Source organism: Xenopus tropicalis, chromosome 7, assembly GCF_000004195.4.
Source record: "Xenopus tropicalis strain Nigerian chromosome 7, UCB_Xtro_10.0, whole genome shotgun sequence".
Lineage (NCBI taxonomy): Eukaryota > Metazoa > Chordata > Amphibia > Anura > Pipidae > Xenopus > Xenopus tropicalis.
Genome location: NC_030683.2, coordinates 59,324,157 through 59,341,865, shown reverse-complemented (window position 1 = coordinate 59,341,865; position 17,709 = coordinate 59,324,157). Strand labels below are relative to the sequence as shown.

The 17,709-nt window shown below is 39.7% G+C and overlaps 1 long non-coding RNA gene across 3 annotated transcripts in view; it reads left to right on the top strand.

Moving 5' to 3' along the window:
- Window positions 1-1,018: 1,018 nt before the first annotated feature.
- LOC100486241 overlaps window positions 1,019-17,709 on the top strand; it is a 40,016-nt gene continuing 23,325 nt past the window's right edge. Inside the window, exons 1-5 of one of the 3 annotated variants that reach the window (XR_004223641.1) lie at window positions 1,052-1,124; window positions 3,714-3,784; window positions 4,980-5,112; window positions 10,059-10,225; window positions 13,634-13,690. This is a non-coding gene — a long non-coding RNA (uncharacterized LOC100486241). Of the gene's footprint in view, window positions 1,125-3,713; window positions 3,785-4,979; window positions 5,113-10,046; window positions 10,226-13,633; window positions 13,691-17,709 lie in introns of all 3 variants that reach the window. The other 2 variants (XR_001924936.2, XR_004223642.1) reach the window with 2 other exon arrangements.

Sequence of the window (17,709 nt, the reverse complement as noted above, 5' to 3'; positions counted from 1 at the left end):
TCCATAGAAGGGCAACTAAGCTGGTAAAGTGGGTTTGCTTTCTATGATAACTATGTATAAATATATAAGGGGATCATATAATAACCTCTCTAATGCTTTATTTACCAGTAGGTCCTTCCAACTGACACAAAGGCACCCACTCGGTTTAGAAGAAGGGAGGTTCCTTTAAATATTCGGAAAGGATTTTTTACTGTGAGAGCTGTGAAGTTGTGGAACTCCCTCCCTGAACCAGTTGTACTGGCTGATACATTAGTTAGCTTCAAGAAGGGGTTGGATGGCTTTTTAGCAAGTGATACAGGGTTATGGGAGACAGCTCTTAGTACAAGTTGATCCAAGGGCTGGTCCGATTGCCATCGGAATCAGGAAGGATTTTTTCCCCCTCTGCAGCAAATTAGAGAGGCTCCAGATGGGGTTTTTTGCCTTCCTCTAGATCAGTGCTGTCCAACTGGCGGCTGCTTTGATGGCTTACTCTTGTGTAATCTTTAAATGGTATCAGTACTGAGATTAACTGCCCCCCCTGCATGGTTCTCACCTCAGATTCAGGCTGTAATCCCTCTGTATTGTTTAAACATTTAATCCCCTGTGTTGTTCACACCTTTTAATCTCTGCATTGTTCACCCCCTGCAGTGTTCACACCTCAGGCTCAGGCTGTAATCACCCATATTGTTCCCCTGTTCACACCTCAGGAGCAGTAGAAACCCACAAATAAACCCTGCATACTACAAAAAGAACATATACTGAGGTGGTACTGCAATTAAAACGTTTTTTAATATATAGTTATTGTGCAGACTGTATGAGCAGTGCCAGCATTGTGTCACTGTAGGCTGCCTGTGTGTGCCTTTCAAGCCAGTACACAGAGGTAATGCTCAGGATGCAAGCTTGATTTCCAGAATCTCAACACATGAAGCAAATTGGAAAGTTAGCAAGTTTGTCTATTCTGTGAGCTGTGCAAATGCAATGCTAGTTGGAGCAGACACCAGTTGCAGGTAATTAGGTAATTACTGGGCAAGGCAGTATTCAGCTGTAGGTAATGGGGTAGGTAATGGGGTAGGTAGGTCCCCTCCCCCTTTCCTCCCTTCCCTCTCTCATTCTTTGCTGTTAGGAGGAAGCCCCAGCAGCATGAGGTAAGGTTCTCTGTGTTACACTTATGTTCTGGTGCCTCAAGTTGCTGTTATTTCCTTCCATACTGCTTCTCGTATAGTCTTTTTAGGCTAAGGAACTGGTGTCTGCAATATGTATATGTAACCTGGTTCAGCCAGTGTGTACATTGGGATATGTGCTAGCCTGGAATGGGCAGCATAGCACTTGGCTCTGTAGCAGAATCTTCAGGGGCCAGATTATTAGAACTATACTGAATGTATATGTAAAAACATCTCAGTAGTTCTGAGTGGTAATATACAATCTATCCTGAATGTATATGTTAAAACCTTTCAGTTCTTCCCATGGATAATATACCATCTATGCTAATGCTATGCTGTCTTTTTATGTAATATACCATCTATATTGAATGTATATGTTAAAAACTTTTAGTTCTTCCCATGGATAATATACCATCTATGCTGAATGTATATGCTAAAACATTTGAGAGGTCCTCATGCTGGGTAATATACCATTTAAACTGATATGCATGTAAAAACACATCAATGGCCGGCTGGCTAAGATAACCAAGTTTTAATGTATATGCTGGAGCTTTTTAGCAGTACTGTTGGAGGCTAAGGGAATGTCCATACTGTATTATGATTATTCAGTTTTGGGTCACATTTGCTTATGCAGCCTCCAGGTAAGTATGGGTAACATTACTGATAGTAACCCTGTATCATGTTTTTTTAAATATTAAAATCTGTTAAAAGCCTCTAATGAAATGGGCTGTTTGAGTATTGTTCACCCAGCAACTATAGCTTGTGTAGAAGCAACAGCCAAGCTGGATAATGTATTTTGCATGCTAATGCTTTTTCTATGCAGTACTTTATTTGTATTTAAGGTGTGGCCAACTGTCTTAAGGGTACAACCAAGCAGAATTGTGGTTGTATATAGGTAAATTCTGAAGGTGGCAGCAACATAGTATATTTTTCTCTTCTTTTTATACAGAGACCAATACAAACAGCCAGACCGTGTTTACGTAGGATACACTGGTCTGTAACCAGCAGCCATCTTGGTCTTATATGCACTGCTATACTATGTAGATGCTAAGGGCAACACTCAAGGTGCAGACAGGTATCGCACCCTAGGTATGCAATGGCTGTCTAATTTATGTGTATGTGTTAATGTGCCTTAAGCTCTGTGCTATAGCCTTACTGTAGACACAGTAGTCAGCGATGTGTGGTCTTCCAGATTGTTTATGGGTTTTTCAGACCTAATTTGTGCCGGTTTTTCTCAAGACTGCCTGTAGGTGGATTCCCACTACTGTTGGGCTTCTGGGGTAAGTGATATAAATGTTTATCACTTTTTAAATTGCCAGGGTTTCTGATCTGGCAGATACATCTAGGAACAAGCAGTGGCTCAGCGGAATGTGGCTCACAATGCCTGGTAGGTTGCCATGGTTATCCATATGGCAGGGCATTATACTAGAAGTCTGAACAATAGGGCTCTGTATAGTCGATAATGATTAACATTCTCTGGCTCTGGACACCATTTCTTAGTCCAGTATTCAGTGGGTGCATTGGTTTAAAGAACTTTTTGTATATGTGACTACAGATATAGTAGTCTGTATAGGCAACTATGGGCATGACTGGTGCATCATTTTCAGGCCCTGCTGTTAGACAGTAGGATAGGCTTGTCCAGTATCCTTGGTCAGGTACATACGGGGGGCCAGTTAGCTGACTGAGTTTAGGCTCAAAGGCCACTTATTAACAACGGTCACATTTATAATCCTAGTAGGGTGCTTGGACCATCAGCAGTTTCCTATGGGCTTAAGCACTCTGATACGGTTAGTAGGGGTCAGTTTCCTTTTAAATCAATAGGTGGATTACTTTATCTCCCCTTAACTAGATTTAATCCTTTTACTATCACTTCCTGATTGGTGCCCTTATTTTAGAACATGCAAATGTGCCATGGGTTATAGTTCCAATCTACATGATGAAATCTATTATCCTTTTCAGGGTGTATCCACATAGGTAAGACTGTATTTCTGCAAATGTTAGTCTGGTGGGCATGTAATACAGTTGGCCCTCCATGCTATGGCATGCAGATCCCGTAGTTCCATCCATATTATGCTTGAGCAGGATATCGGGGGGGGGTATAGGATAAGGATCAGTTTTAGCCTTGTCTGAAACTTGCTCTAGGCTGCTTCCTCACAGAGGCAGGTACTGTTCACTTCCAGTGGTGGCATGTAGTCTCTGGGGGTTAGTGTCTGCAAACCGTTAATAACATGTGGTAGGTTCCAAACTGGCCACCTGGTAGGCTTTTGTGTAGGGTGCCATCTTAGCCTGCAAGGCTCATGGCTGGTTGGACTTGCCGAGTCATTCTCCCTGGGTCTATCATGCTTAGCTAGACTCTTCCCCACATGACTTCTGGCACTGTTCAGGGTTTTTGGGGTCTAGGATATGTGCAAGCCCTTATGTACTCTATAGACATCAGGGGGAGAGTAATATTATCTACAAGATTCATATGTTTTGCAGGGGAATACAAGAGGGCTACCTGCAATAGCTTTTCCTGGTCTGGTACATGTAGAATGTTGACTGTTTTCTTCCCCTGCTATGTCTCCTCTTCCTCAGGTGTTTACTAAACATCTAAAGAGCTGTTCCAGTAGTGATTGCTGGGAGAGCATGTTATTACAGGTGTGCTGGTAAGTAGTGGAAGTGGGAAGGCCTTCTGGTCTGTTGCTATCCACTTCCTTAATGGTAAAATATTTAGTCCTTTTTCAACAGATGTGGATTGCACACTCTGTATCATTACTTGGTGTGGGCTTTGCCTTTATAGAGTTCTAGTCCTTTCTCTGGCTATTCACACAGCTCATTCCTCATTTATTTCAGTCCAGATTCCTGGGCAGATAGAGTTCACAGGTCTATACCAAGTATTTGTTTCTACACCCCTCGGTGGGGTTTTCTCTTGGTTTGGGATGTATCTGGAATAGATTCATTTTCTGAGATCCAGATTTTCTTCCTTTGTGGAACTTTTACCCTCCCAATTAGGGATATTAGCTTGCTATGTCCCGAAGAGTGTTGACATGGAGTGGCCAGGGAAAAGGGAAAATTGCATCATACTTACCGTTATTTTCCTTTCCTGGCCACTCCATGTCAAGATTCCCACCCTTTCTTGGTAGTTTCTAGAAGCTTATTACTAGATGCCAGAGTGGAGGTGGGGTTGGGCTTTTAAAGCTTTGGGGAGGGTCCTTCTGATGGGAGCAGAGGGGAGGGCCTATCCCAGAGAGTGTTGACATGGAGTGACCAGGAAAAGAAAATCACGGTAAGTATGATACAATTTTCTCTTTTCTCGCATAGTGTGTGGCTTGCATAAAGTAAAGGTGCTGGGTTTGGTGAAAAGGGAATTTGTCTGTCATGAGAGAGTTTTCTGTTAAGTATGTCTCTAATACAGTGAAGACCTTCTTGTTTCCATTTTGAAAAGATATTAGTCATTAGGCCACTGTGGAGTTTGGAAAATTGATGCCCCCATTGATTTTCAATTGTTGAAGCTTATGCATGGCAATTCTGGGTCTTATTTAAAGTCTTTTTGTTTAAGATAGTAAGGTAGAAGTGACATTTTTAAGTACTGCAGCTGAAAAAAAGGCCACACTAAAAAAATATACTTTTTTTTTTTTTATATCTTGCATAAAATTTTATATGCTGCCTGCAATATTAATACTTTGACATTATCAGTTAATACTGTAGGACTCTTGATGCACCTCTCATCGCTGAGCTTGTATGCTGTCAATTTAAAAATTGACAGCATACAAGCTCAGCGATAAGAGGTACATCAAGAATCATTTTGAATCTCTACCTTCATCTTTCTTCTGTTTCTTATTATGCTTTGCTTATATTCAGCCCACTCGGATGTGGTTTTTAATAAAACCACAGGAAGTCAATAAACATATGCAAGTAGAAGGGAAAAAGACATTCACTAAGAAGAAAGGAACAGACGAAGACATTAATAGCTAAAACATCTGCAAACTTATTGGTAGGTGTAATTAATATTCTCTAACTTGCACTGTTGACAGTTGTTGTTACTTCTAGTTTATATATCTGTATTTCTTGCATTTTTTTTTATTGTACTGCATAAAACATATCACCCACTCTTTGCCCTTTTATTTTACATAGTTTTTGCTTTTCATTGTACTGATTTTATTTTTTTTAGGCAGCTCTGCTGATGATTTCTTTAAAAAATGTTGAAACATTTCCATTTTTCTTTTATGGCCTGTTTCTTTTGGTGAGAAATGCAATTGTACAAAATAATAGTTTGGACTTTTTTAACCTAAAGGAAAGTTCTGAAAGATGTCTCAATTTAGGAAATGGAAGCAGTCTACTCTGAGTTCTCATGTTTCCAGCTTAGCATATGCTCTTATAGGAATGTTCAATCCAAACTTCTAATTTGAGTGTTTAAATATTTTTATGCATAGATACTTATTATTAATAACAGAGGTTTCTTTGTTTTGTAGTTGTAGTCCAATATGATCTAAGTTCTTAAACAATAAAAAGTTCTTAAACCTGTAAACACCTAATATTTTATTCCTTCTTTCTTACTATTTTTATGCCCCACTAAACTGCATATTTGAGGCAGCTTTCCCACATAGTAGAAATTACAGGTACCTGTAGAAGACAGTGATTCTCCCAAAGTCTGTAAATAGTTGCTGCTCTATGTAACATGATTGAGGGAATTAAAATAAGAAAAGTATAAGTCTATAACATAACTTATTAAATTTGCTAAATTAAAACATTTTGACCCATACAACTAACGGGGGCTCATATAGATGTAACATAGGTAATGTATCAATTATCTAAACATCCAGTATTTCTCTGATTAGTAATTAAAAATGTTGTTAATTCATAATGCAAAACATCCAGCACAAAAAAAATAAAAAAATTTAATTAGAAAACAATGTTTCAACTGTTGGCGCCTTGAAGACATATTATGTCTTCATATTAATAAATTAATTGATTTCTAATTACATTTTCTTTTTATGCACAATTGTTGGATGTTTGGCATTGTGAATGAAATATATCTGTTTATGCAACTAGGCACTGAGGTGATTTCTGTGTGCAATTTATTGTGCCTTTATTACAAATACATATTTGAGGAAATTACAAATCACCAAGGAGTTTCATAACTACAAAAAGTTCAGTTCTTTATACAGGTCATGAAACTCGAATATCCATATATATTTTACAACAGGGAAACATTTAATTGACTCTTTTGACTCATGGATTAGATAAAAGATCAGGATAGTCATACTGGCTGGAAATATTAAGTATAGACTGTTTTCACCATACTGTTTACAGGGCAGAAGCGTATAATGGTGGTGAAAACATACAAAGAAAATAGATTTCATTTCTTTTACTGCTTTTTATCCAGGCTTTAGTTCAAGTACTCTAACAGGAAGCTAAGCTTATTTTTGTTACTTGTACCGAGAGGAAGTGGTTTACAAAATAGTCAAAATAGAAATATTCGTCAATGTGTGTTTGTGGCAAACGTTGTTCTCTCACACACACACGTCAATCTTATCATATTTTATTGAAAAGAATGTATTTTTTAGATTTTAAAAGTGAATAAGAACTTTAATGCAAAATATATTTAATGCAAATATATTTTGATATGTGTTTGCAGTTAGGTAGTTAGAAAACACTAAATGTTAGATTAGACCACAGAATCACAGGTGCATGGTGCTAAAATCATTTCAGGTGAACCCTACTACTTTATTATTTCATTCTCAATTTTAAACATTTACTGTATTGTTTCAGTTGTCAAAACACAAAGTAATTTACAATGAATTAATGAACAAACATGCATCAATATATGTAGTTTTATTAAAAGGCACTTACAGTATCACCTCCAAACTCACCCCCACCAAAGTTAAGTAGACCTAGCCTATGATCCTGTTGATGGGGAAAAACTGACACATGCAAGGGTTCAAGCAAGCTAGATTTAAAAAGCTGCCTTTGTACAACTTCTGGCCCTGGTGTATGAACACTTCCCATTTCAGTAATAGCAGCATGGTTGGGGGCAGCAAACTATTTGAAACTATTCTATTTCTTTATTCTTGAGGAATTGAAACCAGCATAATTCTTCATGGTGATGACAGTAAGGTTGAGGAATACCCTGCTGAGTAATGTTTGGATGCCAGATTATTATTGCCTATAAGAGTGCATTAGGTGACCAAGACTAACCAACTAACCCTGTAAGTTGCACAATGGTGGCAATAAAATGTTTGTCCAGAATCTGCCACTGGAATAAATATATTAAGAAATACATAGGCGGATTTTCAGTAAGGCTAGAGGAGGCTGGGACTCCCCAAACCTGCTTGGCACCTTAAAAAAAGAAAAACAAAAAAACTCACTCCCTTTCTTCACTGTCCTGGAAATCTTCTCCTGTTGCTGCAGCTCCATTTCTGCTGTAATCAAAAAAGAAAGTAAATGGATTTATCTTTTGAACTCTCTTTCTCCGGAAGGTTTAAATGAGAATATTGATTTCAGTACATTTCTACGAACCTAATAAGTTATTTAGCATCTAAGCACTATTAACATCCACAACACAATGAATGCTGCAGTACATTATATTACCCACTGTCGGTGTAACTCACACTAAATAATTAATTTCTATCCTAACAGTGCACAAGCAGCACATCACGTATCATTTCACTTTTTTCCATCACTGTCACTAACAGCACTTTTGATCAGCAGTATTGATCTTCCGAGATCACTATTCTCGCTCAGTATCATGTAATTCACAGTTTTTATTATTTTCTCATACACCCTCAGACTGTAATTCTGATCTCGATCGGATTAAAATAAATGCTTTAGGCAGTTCACTATTAATCACTTATATTCACCAAATCTTTTCATTTTTATGAGTACACTTGGTTTATTCACAATTAGATTGTAGAATTAAGTAATCATATATGAGGTAAATTACTAATCAAACCCCCATTATGAGTAGAGATAAAAGGAGAATGATATCCAACTTTATTTTTAGTATGAGTTAATTAATATTTAAGATCATCCACACATATAAACATAATATTGCCACAATTTTGGCTCTGAGAACAATAAGAATTAACATCACATTTTCATAAAATGAATATCATTATATAAGAAATAAGAATATATGATTAAGTAACACAAAACAAAAATATGACTAACAATTATCGATGTTTATTGAATGTTATAGGATTCCTACAATATCAAAAATTAGGTACACAAAGAATGTATTTAATGAATTTGTTCAACGATGAGGTAATGCAGTTAAAATAAAGAAAGCAAACTAAAGGGGGCTGTCCTAATACAAATCAATGGGTTTTAAAAAAAGTACGAGTAATCTGATTGGTTGCAAGGGGTTTAAAACCACCCCTACGGAAATGACCGAAATTTCGCCTTGATAAAGCTCTTTGCGAAACGCGCGTCGGCGTTTTGACCTTGTGTTTGTTAGAATCTTGTGCCGAGGTAAAACTGATAAGGTTGTAGGCACGAGAGTGGTCAGGGACACTTAATGTTGAAAGCACCAATTTATGGTTGCTAGGGACAGATAAGGCACTATCGTTCGACTAATTCTCTCAATGTTGAGCATTGGTATGCAAACAGGTATGCGCTGGATTTAGCCCTATTTTGTTACATCGATTTGAAGGTGGGGGTTACAGTAAGCCACATTGCCAAAGGGTAATTTGAGGACCCGCAGTTACTTTGGAGTTGGTGAAATCGCGGGGAGATTGGTATTTCAATATATCTCCGCTAAATTGAATAAGGCTCTCCTATAGCGTCTGATATGAAGTAAAATTATTTTCCTGCCCCCTTGTGCGTTTGTTTTCCAATAGGTAAATACGCTGTTTTATGTAACTGCTGGCATTGCTTGTGAATCGACCCCGGCGGGGGTATATGTGTAAAATACTCTGTAAGAGCAGAGACGTCTAACGCAAGCGCATGGTACTTGAAAATTAACCCCGGTAAGGGCAGGCGCGGAGAGTACTTCTGCGGTTGGAGAGTTTGAGTGCCGATATACAATTTGGTCAATCTACGAGTTCACTTGACTAGAAACTGATGTGGGCTCGCTATTTTCCTTATTTTCCTTATACGAAGCCCTAGTGGTAGGAGTAAGGGTTAATAGACTTGCCTCCGATATAATCGGCATGATCGGCGCCTCTAATGTAATCAGCCTGATCAGCGGCTAAGACTATACGAACTTCATTTGATAAGACTGATTGTTATTATATTTTGTGTCTGTAATATTCACCTTCAGTATACCTAGTAGGAAAAGCCTACGCTAATTGATACTAACCGTACCCGATTCATAATTTGGGCGATTTCTCCTCGGCAGTACGTATCAGATGCAGCTATCAATAGGGGATTTAGTGTATTAAGCCTGACCCCTTGTGGAGAAACATATGTAAGCGCGGGATTTTAGAGCAGCTTGCATAGTAGCTAAGTCCAGATACAATAAATCGCTACTTTGTTTCGGTCCCTGTAATATGTGAAATTGGCTTTAGAATAGCTTACATACTGGCTAAGTTCAGACACAATAAATCGCCACTCTGTTCCGGTCCCTGTAATATGTGAACCCGTTGCCGTTACTGGAATTTGTAACTGTATCAAATCTAAATAGGTTATTGATATTGTAACTATAAGTCTAACAAGCTCAGAGTCACTTTGATCTTAACCTTCCCTATCTTTCCCTGTATGTGATTTTAATCCAATTTTTTAAGAAAGTTTAATAAAAATAATTAAATTTTAATTATACTATAGGTGTGCCAGTGTCCTTTCCTTGTGTCTATAACACGATATATCATATCAGTATATCTTTACACTGTGCACCCAAACATAAATACTGTAGTGCGAGGTTCCTGCTATTTAGTATGTAATCAGCTATGCTCAATCTTTCTTCTTGTGGATTCTCTAATCAGAGCACAGCTTTCTTGACAGACAGTAAAACTAACCAATCAAGGCACAGATGCAAACAGGGCTCAGGAGATATTACAAACTGAAGTCAGTGCAGAAATGAAGAATGAAGAAAAGAAGAATCTGCAGACTAACTTTACTTTGAGAACCAACTCTGAACTTTTGCTACTGATTTCATTCTACTCCCACAGGTACTATACAGTTCTAAAGGCGGAATCACTAGATGAAATTAAATGTTTTTTTGTCACCTGACATAATATCCCTATCTCCTATCCTAACAGATGGGTAAGTTAACTCTTTGCCCCTGAAAAAGCTCATTGTGCTTTTATATATTATTTGCACTTACTATTTTTTTTTGTTTTGTTCATTTCTAAATAGTTACAGTGGAACCAATGTTGTGTATCTGTGCCAGTGTTAAAGTGCCAGGGCCTGAATATCTGCCATCAGTACTCGCTGCATATACTGTGCTGGTTTTGTAAATACAGACTGCATCTCACTGCATATAATGTGCTGGTTTTGTATATACAGACTGTATATAATGTGCCTGGGATGTCGGTACCCTCTCTATAAAACTAACAAACACATGTAAAGGGGTGGTTCACTTTTAAGTTAACTTTTAGTATGTTATAAAATTGCCTATTCCTAACAACTTTGCAATTGGTCTTCCTAATTTTTTTTTATAGTTCTTGAGTAACTTGCCATTCTCTTCTGCTTCTTTCCAGCTTTCAAATAGGGGCCACTGACCCCGGCAGCCAAAAAGTATTGCTCTGCAAGGCTACAATTTTATTGTAATTCTTTATTACTTATTTTTCCATGCAGGCCCCTTAACTATTTATATTCCCATCTCTTGTTTAAACTGCTACCTGGTTGCTAGGGTAAATAAAGACCCTAGCAACCAGATAGCTGCTGAAATACCAAATGGAGAGCTGTTGGACAAAAAGCTAAATAACTGAAAAACCATTAAAAGTAAGAGGACCAATTGCAAATTGTCTCAGAATATCAATGTCTAAATTATATTAAAAGTTAATTTAAAGGTGAACTACCCCTTTAAGCTAACTGATCCCAAACACAAATGGGTGGAGGATCCCTCACAGAAGTGCACATATGGATAATTTTACATCCTAAGCATTTCAGGGGAAAAAAGCACTTCCACCGGCACTTTTGCACTGTATCCCTGGAAGTCAGTTGGAACTGCAACTGAGTTGGGAGGTTAGTTTTTTACACCAGCAGCGAATTCATTCAAGTCTCACATTAGCTTTAGGTCAGTATTCGTATGGCCCATCTTTAGCCTCCCCAAACAAAGTCACCCTCCGACTATGAAGAAATTAATCCAGTTAATTTTTCTTGGCACTAAATAGCCAACTTTTGTCCTAAAACCAGATATGTGTATTTCTACTCTGAAAGACAAACATTAATTGAAGTATGAAAAATTAGAAACTTACCAATTTTTCCACAGATGCTCATGCTAAACTTTTAAAGAAATGGAATCCCTGGTCTACCCAACCAGTGGTAAACAAACATATAACCACAAGCAACTGTAAATTATATGAAATTACACAACAATATAATGGATATAAATTGTTTATATATTGCTAAAACCCTGACTATATGGGATAATAGTAACATAGTAAATCTAGTATAAATAAATTTAAAGCAACTGGACTTGTTTAGTAATCATTGAAGACGTTTCACTACTCATCCGAGCAGCTTCTTCAGTTCAACTGACTGGTATGGGAAGTCCTCAGCATATATACTCTTCCACTAATCCAATCACAATGGCACTTTGTAACTCTTCAGAAAGGTGACATCTGAAACTCAGGTGTGAATGCTGTGGAGTTACTTTGAAAGGATTACCAAAGTATCATGCAACTCTTCAAACAGGTGTTACTTTTTGGAGTTGCATGAATGAATATGTGAAGAGTTCTGAAACTGCCGGGGTACAGATGTTAGACACCATCTGTCTGCTACATACAATGCTGTTCTAAGTCGAAGGAACACTCCTTTGAAAACAGCAACGTCCAAATTTTGGACAAAGAAGACCGCTGGTTTGAAAGAGGTGTAAAAGAGGCCATTCATGTCAAAGTGGAGAAACCATCCCTTAACAGAGGCGGGGGACTTCGACACCATCTGTCTGCTACATACAATGCTGTTCTAACATCTGTACCCCGGCAGTTTCAGAACTCTTCACATATTCATTCATTCATTCAGTTGAACTGAAGAAGCTGCTCGGATGAGTAGTGAAACGTCTTCAATGATTACTAAACAAGTCCAGTTGCTTTAAATTTATTTATACTAGATATACCATGACCTGGATGAATGAAAATCTTCATAGACAGTAACATAGTAAGTTGGGTTGAAAAATCACGTTCAACCATAATGCCTCCCCCCGTGAATCTATACCCCTTTTAATACAGCTCAAAACCTTGTTTGCCCTTGCAGCTGCTGCCTGGCATTGCTTGCTACAGCCAAGTTTATTATCTACAAGGACTCCAAGGTCCTTCTCCATTATGGATTTGCCTAGTGCAGTCCCATTAAGGGTATACGGGGCTTGCATATTTTTACATCCCAGGTGCATGACCTTACATTTATCCACATTAAATCTCATCTGCCACTTAGCCGCCCAGATTGCCAGTTGGTCAAGATCCTGCTGCAAGGATGCCACATCCTGGATAGAATTGACTGGTCTGCAGAGTTGTGTCATCTGCAAACACTGATACATTACTTATAATACCCTCCCCCAAGTTATTTATGAACAAATTAAACAAAAGTGGATCCAGTACAGAACCCTGAGGGACCCCACTGAGAACCTTATTCCAAGTAGAGCATGTACCATTAACAACCACCTTCTGCACCCGATCCTGTAGCCAGTTTTCTATCCATGTGCAAACGACTTCACTAAGACCAGTAGACCTTAGTTTAGAAAGCAGTCGTTTGTGGGGAACGGTATCAAATGCTTTGGCAAAATCCAAATAGATTATATCTACTGCATCCCCACTGTCCAGCTTCTTACTTACCTCATCATAAAAAGCAATTAAATTGGTCTGACATGACCTGTCCTTCATAAAGCCATGCTGATTGCTGCTCATAATGGCATTCTCCAGTACATAATTTTGAATGTGATCCCTTAACAAGCCTTCAAATAACTTGCCCACCACGGATGTCAAACTTACAGGCCTATAATTGCCAGGCTGAGATCTTACTCCCTTTTTAAATATAGGAATGGCATTCGCCTTCTTCCAATCCGTAGGTACCATACCTGATGAAAGCGAGTCTGAGAATATCAGAAACAAGGGCCTCTGTAAATCTGACCCTAGCTCTCTCAGTACCCGAGGGTGTATTCCATCTGGCCTTGTTTTACATTTATCTTGTGTAACCCTTTAAGCACCATATCCTGTGTCAACCACTGTGGAGCTGAAACTCCACCAACACAATTTAACTTTCTCATCTTATATTCCAAATGAACAGTTGCATTGTTCTGTTCTATAGAATGGTAGACAATTTTTACTGCAAACATAATACCCTGTGAAAACATGCATCAAAGATTAACAGATCTCCAGCTTATCATCCTATTTAACAGATAATCCTTTTTTTTATTGCAGGTATAAAAAGAATAAAAGAGGCTTTCAGAGCAGCTTATGAAGAAAAGTTTTAAAGTGGTAAGATGTACAGTTGATGTATAGAAGTTCTAAAGTCTGGTATCATAGTCTGTTTTGCATATATATGTTAAGTGTATAATGTTTAGAACTAGCAAGCTAGATAAGTGTCAATATGCTTATTTTAAACAACAAATGTATATTTGTAGTACAAAACAGGTTTACCAATTTTGGATTCCCATAAAAAAGCATTTCTGTGGCCTACCTCAAAATACAATACATTATGATTCAACAAAGCAGAAGAAAAGGTGCATGGGATTACCCTTGATAATAAAATGGACAAAGGATCTGAGCCTTAAAATATAGGATTGGCACAATAAATTACAAGCTGATACCCATATTAAATGTAAGCAAGCAGCTAATGGCACTTGTGCTGAAAATACTTACGCACAAGCCCTACTGATTTAATTACACAATGTATATTTTTATATTTCTTGAGGTAAACCGTATGTATGTATAACTTTATTTATAAAGTGCCACAAGGGTACGCAGCGCTGTACAGTCTTACAGAATACAAAATTACACACGGAGGACAAGTGATATATGTATGTATTGTATTTATTTATTATATGTGTATATATATGTGCCATGTGGTAAGAGACACAGTAGGAAGGAGGTCCCTGCCCCGTAGAGCTTACAATCTGAGTGGTTGGGTAACATACAGGCACAAACTGGAAGGTAAGAGTGCCTCAGGTATGGGCATTTGCCCATAAGCGCAGGACTGGGCAAAATTAATGTCTTAGTGCTCCAGAAGGTAACAGCTGAGTTTTTTCTTAAAGAGAGTTAGTGAGTGTTCCCTACGGAGGGATTCAGGGATAGAGTTCCAGAGGTAAGGAGCAGCGAGATAGAAAGGATTAAGACGAGAGAGCGCAGTGGGTGTGGATGGTGTAAAGAGACGGAGGCTCTGAGAGGAGCGGAGGAGACTACCAGGAACATGTAGGGAGACCAGTGAAGAAATGTAGTGAGGAGCAGAGGAGTGAAGGGCTTTGAATGTCAGCAGAAGGATTTTGTAAGCTATCCTTTGCTTGACAGGCAGCCATGCTAGTGAGCTTAATTGAGGCTGAGCAGGATCCCTCTTAGGAGAGAGCAGGAGGATCCTGGCAGCAGAGTTTAAGATTGATTGCAGGGGAGAGAGGTGGGAGTCTGGGAGGCCGGTTAGTAGGAGATTGCAGTAATCTAAGCGGGAAAGGATAAGGGCATAGATTAGTGTTTTAGCTGTTGCTTGTGAAAGAAAGGGGCGTATCTTGGCAATATTGCGGAGGAAAAAGCGGCAGGTTTTGGCAGTGTTATTAATATGGTTAGAGAAGGAGAGAGACTGGTCAAAGATAACCCCAAGGTAGCGTGCAGAATTTACAGGGTTGATGGTCATGCCATCAATAATAATGGTGAAAGGAGGAGGAGGGCCAGGTTTGGGCGGGAAGACCATGAGCTCTGTTTTAGCTAAGTTTGAGCTGGCATCTGTTCATCCAGGAGGAGATAGCCAGGAGGCAGTCACCAATCTGGGTTTGAACATCAGTGGTTAGTGCAGGGGTGTCTAAATATATCTGGATGTCATCTGCATATAAGTGGTATTTAAGACCAAAAGAAGAAATAAGGTCTCCTAGAGAGAGTGTACAGGGAGAACAGCAGGGGACCAAGCACAGAACCCTGAGGCACCCCCACACTAAGCGGAACCGGGGTAGAGGATTTGTTAGTAAGAGTGACAGAGAAGGAGCGGTTAGAGAGGTAGGAAGAGAACCCGGATGCTGCTTGATCCCTGATACCCAGAGAATGGAGAATTTGCATAAGAATAGAATGGTCGACAGTATCAAAAGCAGAGGAAAGGTCTAGGAGAATGAGGATCGAGTAGCGTCCTTTGGCCTTGGCAGTTTGGAGATCATTTGCCACTCTACATAAGGCCGTCTCAGTGGAGTGCGCAGGCCGAAAACCAGACTGCGTAGGGTCCAGCAGATTATGGGTGCAGAGGAAGTTAGTTACACGAGAAAAGACGAGGCGTTCCAGGAGTTTAGAGGCTAGGGCCAGGAGAGAGAGACAGGACGGTAGTTAGAAAGGCAGGATGGGTCCAGTGTAGCCTTTTTAAGAATGGGTTTGACACATGCTTGTTTGAAGAGAGAGGGAAAAGTACCAGAAACCAGAGAGGAATTGAATGTGGGTAAGAGCTGGAGTAAGGGCAGGGGCACACTGTTTTAGTAGGGACGAGGGCATAGGATCCAGTGAGCAGGTAGTAGGCGGAGAGGATCGGAGAAGCTGAGAAACTCCAGACTCTGTTACGAGACTGAAGGAGCTGAATACGGAGAGAGGAGATTTAGGAAGGTTGAGATTACCGGTATCTGAGGGTTGGGAAAATTGCTTGCGGATAGAATCGACTTTGCTTTTAAAGAAGTCAGCAAAGTCCTGGGGGGTGTGTTCAGATATGATTGATTCATTAGGTGAGGGATGAAGTAGCGCGTTAAATATGGAGAATAAGCACCGCGGGTTTGATTTATTATTATTTATAAGTGTGTTATAGTATGCTTGCTTGGCCTGGGATAGGGCAGTATTGAGGCACACCATAAAAAATTTATAGTGGAGGAAGTCAGCTTTAACGCGTGATTTCCTCCAAATGCGCTCAGCAGATTGTGCACAGGAGCGCAGAAATCGCATCTGAGGGTTAAGCCAGGGACGGGGATTGAGGGCACGACTGCGTTGGGGCTGCAGGGGGGCATGGGTGTTAATTGCAGATGATAAAATTGAGTTGTAGGTATTTACCAGTAACTCGGGATCAGAGGAAGCACAGGAGAAGGAGAGGCTAGAACTAAGAGTTAGCGAGAGCAGTTATATCAACCATTCGCGTGTTGCGAATCAGGGTTTTAGGCTGAGAGTTAGAGGGAGAATGAGACACGTGCGAGATAGAAAAGGAGATAAGATGATGATCTGAAAGAGGAAAAGGCTCACACTTAAATGTAGATAGATCTAGATTTTTAGAAAAGACCAGATCTAGAAAATGACCATCCTTATGGGTAGCTGTATTAGTCCATTGCCGGAGATCAAAGGAGGCTGGATGGAGAAATCGAGATGGCCAGGACTGAGAGGGGTCATCTATATGGCAATTGAAGTCGCCTAAAATGATTGCAGGGGTGTCAGAGCATAGAAAAAAAGAGAGCCAGGATTCAAAGTCAGAGAGAAAAGTAGCCAAGGATTTTGAAGGAGGTCTGTAAACAACTGCCACCCGCACAGAGAGAGGGTGGAACAGCTGAACCGTATGCACCTCGAAAGAAGGAAACCTGAAAGTAGGGGGTATAGGGATTCGTTTAAACCGGCAATGAGGGGAGAGCAGAACCCCTACCCCTCCCCCACGGCCAGTAATGCGGGGAGTGTGAGAGAATGAAAGGCCGCCATAAGAGAGCCGCCTCAATAGCATTATCATTCTGAGAGAGCCAGGTCTCTGTTATGGCAAAAAGGTGAAAAGACTTGGAGCAAAACAGATCATGAATAAAAGCGGCTTTGTTAGTACAGGTACATTTAACTGTTTTTCTGCCAACAGCATATGGGATACATTGTGGCAGAAAAAGGCTTTAACTGCCAACGACGTGTCTCGTACGTTTGGCAGTTAAAGATTCTGCCTCTTCTGCAGAGAGTTTTTAGCAAAGACAGCCCCCTGGGCAACGAGCCTGGGGTACAAGGTAAGCGATTAAAATCATTTGGGGGGTGCCTAACATTTTGGTAATTAGTAATAGTTAGTATATAATAGTATATGCTAAGTATGATTTATAATGGTTAAGTGAGGATTTGGATTCAGTTCAGCCAGGGCTGTGGATTCGTTTGAACCCGAACCCTGCTGAAAAAGGCCAAATCCTGGCCGAATCCTGGATTCGGTGCATCCCTAGTATGCAGGCCCAGATTTGTGGGTAGGCCACAAAGACCTGCGCCTAGGGTGGCAGAAATCTGGGAGCAGCATGCTGCCCGATGGCCGGAGCGTCACTGGGGACTAGGTGGAAGATTTTGACAGACCTTTAAATTTCCCGCCAGCTCACTGAAGATTA